At 46.5% G+C, this 6,394-nt stretch overlaps 1 protein-coding gene across 4 annotated transcripts in view; it reads left to right on the top strand.

Moving 5' to 3' along the window:
* Nucleotides 1-765: 765 nt before the first annotated feature.
* Nucleotides 766-6,394, top strand: part of OPTN (optineurin) — a 40,592-nt gene continuing 34,963 nt past the window's right edge. For all 4 annotated transcript variants that reach the window (XM_045793943.2, XM_045793941.2, XM_045793942.2 and 1 more), the window contains exon 1: nt 766-952. The gene's annotated coding sequence lies outside the window, so the exon portion shown is untranslated. The remainder of the gene's footprint in view (nt 953-6,394) is intronic.

The following is a 6,394-nucleotide window of genomic DNA, read 5'->3' as shown; positions in this document are numbered from 1 at the left end:
CCGCCTAGGTCGAGACCCTGCCCAGACCTTGACCTCACCATTAGTTCCCTTCTGTGTCCTGTGTCTGCGTCCTTCCAAAACCCTTCTCGCTCTGCTTAGGACACAAATTATTGTGCTTCTTCCTCCTTCCTCGTCTGTTTCCTCCCTTTTAATTCCGTCTAATCCGGAGGCATCTTACCCCCTCTGGTACAAGTAGATCAATACTTCTGCTTCCCAAGACAATCCAGGTCAATCTAGTCATCCCACCTGCCTTGCACTTGAACTATCCAGGCGTCAACAATTGGCCTCTTTTCTGGGAACAAAGAGCCCAAAATGCATCCTGCAGGCTTTGTGTTTTTAATTAAAGGTCTATTTTAAGGGAAAGCCATGCATGCTCAGTTAACTAGATCTAGATGTAAGGCTTTTAGCAGAGATCCAGGATTTGGTCAAAGGATGCTTCGGATCGTACTCCTCTTTCCTTGGGGCGCAGCGAGCCCCCGCGGCTCCGGCCTTCTAAAGGGACCCCAACAGAAGACCGACTCCGCACACTCCTTTAATTAATATTTAAGTGAGCGCCGCCGGTCACGGTCGTTCACAGACCCAGGTAGCCCTCCTTTGCCCGGTCCCGGCCCCTACAGCGCGAGCAGCTCGCGCTGTAGGGGCAGGGACTGCCGGCAGGGGGGCGCGCGCGGGGAGGAGGGGCGGGGCCTGTGGGGGCGCGGCTGCGGGGCGGGGCCTCGGGGGCGGGGCCCGGGAAATTCCCGGCGGGGGCGGGGAGGCCGGCGCGGCGGTCAGCTGAGCGGCGCTGGGCGGGGTCGCGAGGCCGCAAGTCAGCCCGAGGCTCCCCGAGCCCGCGCCGCTGCCCCTGGTAGATCCCCTGGTCGGCGTCTGCATCCGGGTCCGAAGCCCTCCCCCAGCGGGCAAGATGCGGGAGAAGCAGTGACTCCGAGAGAGGCCGGAGCGCGGGCGCCGGGTGAGCGGGGGCAGGGGGCGGGCAGGGGCTCGGCGAGACGGCGGCTGCCTTTCCGCCTTGGAAGCTGTTCCCGCGGCTCACTTCCCTGCGACCCGGGGCCTGTCGGGGTGTGGGTGGCGAGGGATGGGGCGTCCTCTCTCCCGGGAGGGTTTCCAGGCCGGGGCAGAGCCTGACCTGGTGGGAAAGGGCAGCGGGGCGGCCATCCCCTAGCGCCCTCCCCCCTTTTTTACCGGCCCGGCTGGCCGCAGGTGACTTCCTCTGTAGGTCACGGAGGTGGTTTGAGGGTGACATCCTCCCGCAGGTTGGGAATGATTATACAGCCAGTTCCTCATTATGTGGGAAGTGGTTAAAGGTATACCTTTGAGAAACAAGAACTGTAGCTTTATGAGGTGGCCCAGGAACACTAAGGAACAGGTGACCTCTCTCTAAGGCGCTGAGACTCCTGAACGTCTGAAAGGAATCTTCATAAACCGTTGTGTCCGGGAGAGCATGTGTGTATGTATGTGTTTGTGTGTACCTACATACATAGACCGTGAACACTCGCTGAGGCTGAGAACCCCAGAGGAATTGTTTTTACTGTCGGAAATGTGTAAGCTGGGGGCAGAGTCAGCATCGCTAAGAGAAAACGAAACCCAGGTTCTGGTCTGGCCTCCTCCTCCAGGAAAACTGTTGTATGGAAACGTATGCCCCAGAACTGTTGAAGGATGAAATGGAAAACAGAACCGTAGAGCAGTGAGGTGGTGTCCGACCTCAGAAGCCTCAGATCTGGTTAAGCAGGGCCGAGCTATTAACACAAGAACCAGCCCCTCCCCCTGCTCCTTGCGGAGGGAGACAAGAGCTAGGGAACCCTGGCTACCTCCCAGGATGTGCCCAGTTTGTATTGGGCTGGAGAGATCCTGGAGCAGAGGCTGAGGCCAGGAACTGCCCTGGAATGGACAAGCGAAGTTTAAATGTGGCCTACAGAGAGAGGACAGTGACTGGAATCTTCCGAGTGACTGATCTGTTTTTCTACCGGGCCACTTCTAGTGGTTCTTTGTATATTGTGCACAACATTATAAAAATAGCCTCTTTTTTGGGTAACTAATCTCAGGTTGCATATTATGCTATGGAATCCAACGAAACCCTCCCAAAAACAAAAACAAACTTTATTCTTGAAAGGCCATTGTATTACCTTCCTACAGAACCTTCTCCCTTAAGTAAGGATGCATGGGTATTTTCTTCTCCAAGCCCTGCTTTTTCTGAATTTTATAGAGACTTGGACTATTTGGTATGTTCTTTGGAATCAGTGGGATTAGTAAATCCAAATGAAAAGGAAGAAATAAGACTCTGTTTTTGAGAAGTGAAGTCTGTTTCATTCGAAGGAAAATATTATTTTGAAGGTTTTCATTTTGACACGTGTATGAGGATGGAATAATAGAATGTGTGTTATAAAATGACACCCAGATACCTTTGGGGACAATAAAAGAAACAGTACTAATTCTCAAAACAAGTTTTAAAAGTTGAGTTCAAGAAACTGGGAATGATTGCGGTGAGCTGTAGAAAAACTCGTAATACTAGCATGCTGGGTTTGTCACTACAAAGCAGAAAGTGTTTTACAAGTGCTAGACCTTAAAATACCTTGTTACACTGTATTTTCATTTCATTTCTGTGAACATTTACTGAGAGCCTGCTGTGTGCCGCTCACAAGGAGGAATAAAATAGAGACCTTCCCTGACGTTTGACAGAAGATGGACTGGAATGGGATGATTATAGGACTTTGCAGAGAGAGCCAAGTGCTACTGGGTACTGAGAGGAAAGAGCAGTTTGTTGTACACAGGCCATCTATCTCAGCCAGACGTGGAACTGTCTGGTGGGTATTTGCCAGGGCAAATGTGGGGCCAGACACTTTCTGCAGAGGGAAGAACAGAGATAAGAGCAGAGAAGCAGAAGAAAGCGGGAAGCCGTGAGCTCTTTCATGTGCCTTGCGTGCGAGTGGCGTGGTGACAGGAGATGATACTGGTGGGTAAGTGGGGACCAGACTCTGAAAGGCCACGTTTTTCTCAATTTGGGAGCTGGAACTCTGTCTTGTATGGGAAGGGTTTTCAGCAGGAGGGTGACCTCATGCCGGGAAAGAAACCATGGTGGTTGGGGGACTGCAGTAGAAAGAGGCGAGTCACACCACGTAGACTATTCAGCAAGTGTTCTCGGTGCCAGGGATACAGTGGTTCACAGAATAGACAAAAATCCTGTACTCTGTGGAGTGCATCGCTGCTGTAATTGAGACAAGACAAGAAGGGCCTGACCTAAGCTGGCAGGGATGGGGAGGAGGAGGAAGTGCCAGCAGCTTGGTGACCCATCAGACTCGAATGGAGAATCAAGACACTGCCAGGCTCCTGCCTTAAGTGATAAGGTTAAATCTATTTCCATTTTCTGGAGGTTAGCAAATGACAAAATCAGAATAGCATTTCTGGTATAACAAGCAAAGCTTCTTTTTCCCCCTTCATAGGATACATTGAGTTCTTTTTCCCGGATGATGATGGTTTTAGTTGATGCAATCTTGGATTCATACTCAGCCCCCTCGTGATCCCAAACCAGAATTTGCCAATAGCCACCTATGGTCTCTGATCAAGAAATAGGTTTTCACTGTTTAAAATTAATTTATCCATGTGGGGGTTGAACCTGTGAATGCTTAATAAGCCAGTTTGGAATGTCAGCCATTCCAGGGTAAGGGCCTGGACTTATTCTGCATGATGCTTACTGGTCCAATGTCCATTGGGTGGAAGTCAGTAGATTTCTGTTCGATACACAATGACTTTCTGGCAATGGGAATGGTCCTGCAATAAGACGGGCTGTTGCCTGCTAAAGTCATTGCTAGTATTTTCTGTCACTGAAGCCTTTCAAGTCTGGTCTATATGACCATCTGCCATGGAAACCAGATAAGACATTCTTGCATCAAATGAGAAGTTGGACTGGATCATTTGTAAGGCCAACTCAGGAATGAGATTTAAGCTCATGCCCACACCCACAAAGTCAAGTCATTACTATTATTACTTGACCTCTGGAATTAAAAATGATAATATACTTAAGAATTCAAATAGATCTGGGAATAAAATCTAGGAGATTCTTCCAGATAGTTTGCCATCTTCCTCATTGGTGAAATCTTGATAAATCCTGTGCTAAATTTATTCACCCTTCTGTAGTTAAATATCACCTTTGCTTAGAAATGACACGTCTCAGGGGTGCCTGGCTGGTTGAATTGGTAGAGAATGCAACTCTTTTTTTCTTTTCTGTTTTTTGAAAGATTTTATTTATTTATTTGACAGAGAGAGAGAAAACACAAGCAGGGGGAGTGGGAGAGGAAGAAACAGGCTCCCAGCCGAGCAGGGCGCCCAATGCAGAGCTCTATCCCAGGACCCTGGGATCACGCCCTGAGCTGAAGGCAGATGCTTAACGACTGAGCCACCCAGGTGCCCCTAGAGTATGCAACTCGTGATCTCGGGGCAGTGAGTTCAAGCCCCATGTTGAACATAGAGCTTACATTAAAAAAAATAATAATAATACAAAGAAAAAAGTGACATGTTTCAGATACAGGTTGGTTGGATTTTTATGAGAAATTCTGTTACTAAAAAGAAAAGAAAAAAAAAGAAATTCTGTTACCGGATAGAACCTTGGAATAAATGGCTTAGTTCCAATTTCCGTAACCTTTGAAGATATGTGCAAGAATTTATAATGCATCTCTGTGTTTGTTCAGTTGAAAGTAGTTTAGGGGCGCCTGGGTGGCTCAGTCGTTAAGCGTCTGCCTTCGGCTCAGGGCGTGATCCCGGCGTTGTGGGATCGAGCCCCACATCAGGCTCCTCCGCTATGAGCCTGCTTCTTCCTCTCCCACTCCCCCTGCTTGTGTTCCCTCTCTCGCTGGCTGTCTCTCTCTGTCAAATAAATAAATAAATAAATAAATCTTTAAAAAAAAAAAAAAGAAAGTAGTTTAAGGCAAAGATTTAGAAAATCCAGCTTTCTCCAATGGGTATTCTACCAATAGACATTTCACATAGGCACTGTACTCATAACTCATAATGATGCCCCCCGAATACCTAGAATCTTAGGGTGCTCTTTGGGTCACCAAAAATCAATTAAATTGCTTTTGGTAAAAATTTGGTAATAAGTATTTGCATGCTTATGTTTGGCGTATATACTAACTTCTTATTTACTATGGCATTTGAATTACCAAATAATTTTTCCTAACAATGCTGGATGGTGAAGTGTTTACTATGATTGAGACAGGCATATAATACATATGGTGGCATGGCCATGATGGTGCTGGGCTGTATGTGTTGGTTGGTGGGGTTGGATCTTCCTAGAAACCCAAGAATACTTTTCATGGAGTTTTTGAGCTGAAAGCAAAAGTAATGATCAACATTTGCTCGACAAGTCAGTAAATTATCATAAGAGGGCATAAATCTGGTTAAGGCACATGGTGTTTTTTCTACTGTCCCCCTTTAGCATAACCCTGCTTTTTTCCCTCATGTCTTCCTAAAAATCTGGGCAACATGAAAAAGTTAGAAGCCCTGATATAACAGCTAGAACCAGTTTTAACTTTATTGTGGTTATGTCTAAAGGAGGTGTAAAGGAAAGTTGAAGAGGAAAAATACCTGAATAATTTTTAAGAGAAAATCTTTCTTTTCTCCCCTGCCCTCCCCTTCTTTTCCCTCCCCTCCCCTGCCCTTTCCCCTTCCCTCCCCTTTCCCCTTCCCTCCCCTTTCCTCTCCCTTGGAAAAACCATTAAGGAGAAATGTGTATATAATAAAATTAAAGTAAGCACATCTCTAGGGAACTGCTTAGGAACTTAAAAAAAAAAATCTGTTGAATGTTTCCATTTACTTTTGCAAAGTGTATTATAATCACTGAATACCTAAGCAAATTGAACATTGACAAGTAAATGATACATATTGCAAAGGATTTTTAAAAATTTTTTAATTTAAATTCAATTTAGTTAACATATAGTGTATTATTAGTTTCAGGGATAGAATTTAGTGATTCATTAGTTGCATAGAGCACCCAGTGCTAAGGGTGCCTGGGTGGCTCACTTGGTTAAGGATCTACCTTTGGCTCAGGTCATGATCTCAGGGTCCTGGGATGGAGTCCTGCGTTTGACTTCCTGCTCAGCAGGGAGCCTGCTTCTCCTTCTCCCTCTGCCCCTCCCCCTCCACTTATGTTCTAGCTCAAATAAATACAATAATTAAAAAAAAGAACACCCAGTGCTCATTCCATCAAGTGCCCTCCTTAATGCCCATCACCTAATTACCCCATTCCCCCCCATTCCCCTCCAGCAACCCTCAGTTTGTTCCCTAGAGTTAAGAGTCTCTTATGGTTTGCCTCCCTCTCTGTTTTTATCTTATTTTTCCTTCCCTTCCCCTATGTTCATCTGTTTTGTTTCTTAAATTCTACATATGAGTGAAATCATATGGT

This window comes from Ursus americanus, chromosome 31, assembly GCF_024610735.1.
Source record: "Ursus americanus isolate L20-20 chromosome 31, mUrsAme1.1.p, whole genome shotgun sequence".
Lineage (NCBI taxonomy): Eukaryota > Metazoa > Chordata > Mammalia > Carnivora > Ursidae > Ursus > Ursus americanus.
The sequence above is the reverse complement of the archived record's forward strand: the minus strand, read 5'-3'. Positions and strand labels throughout refer to the sequence as shown.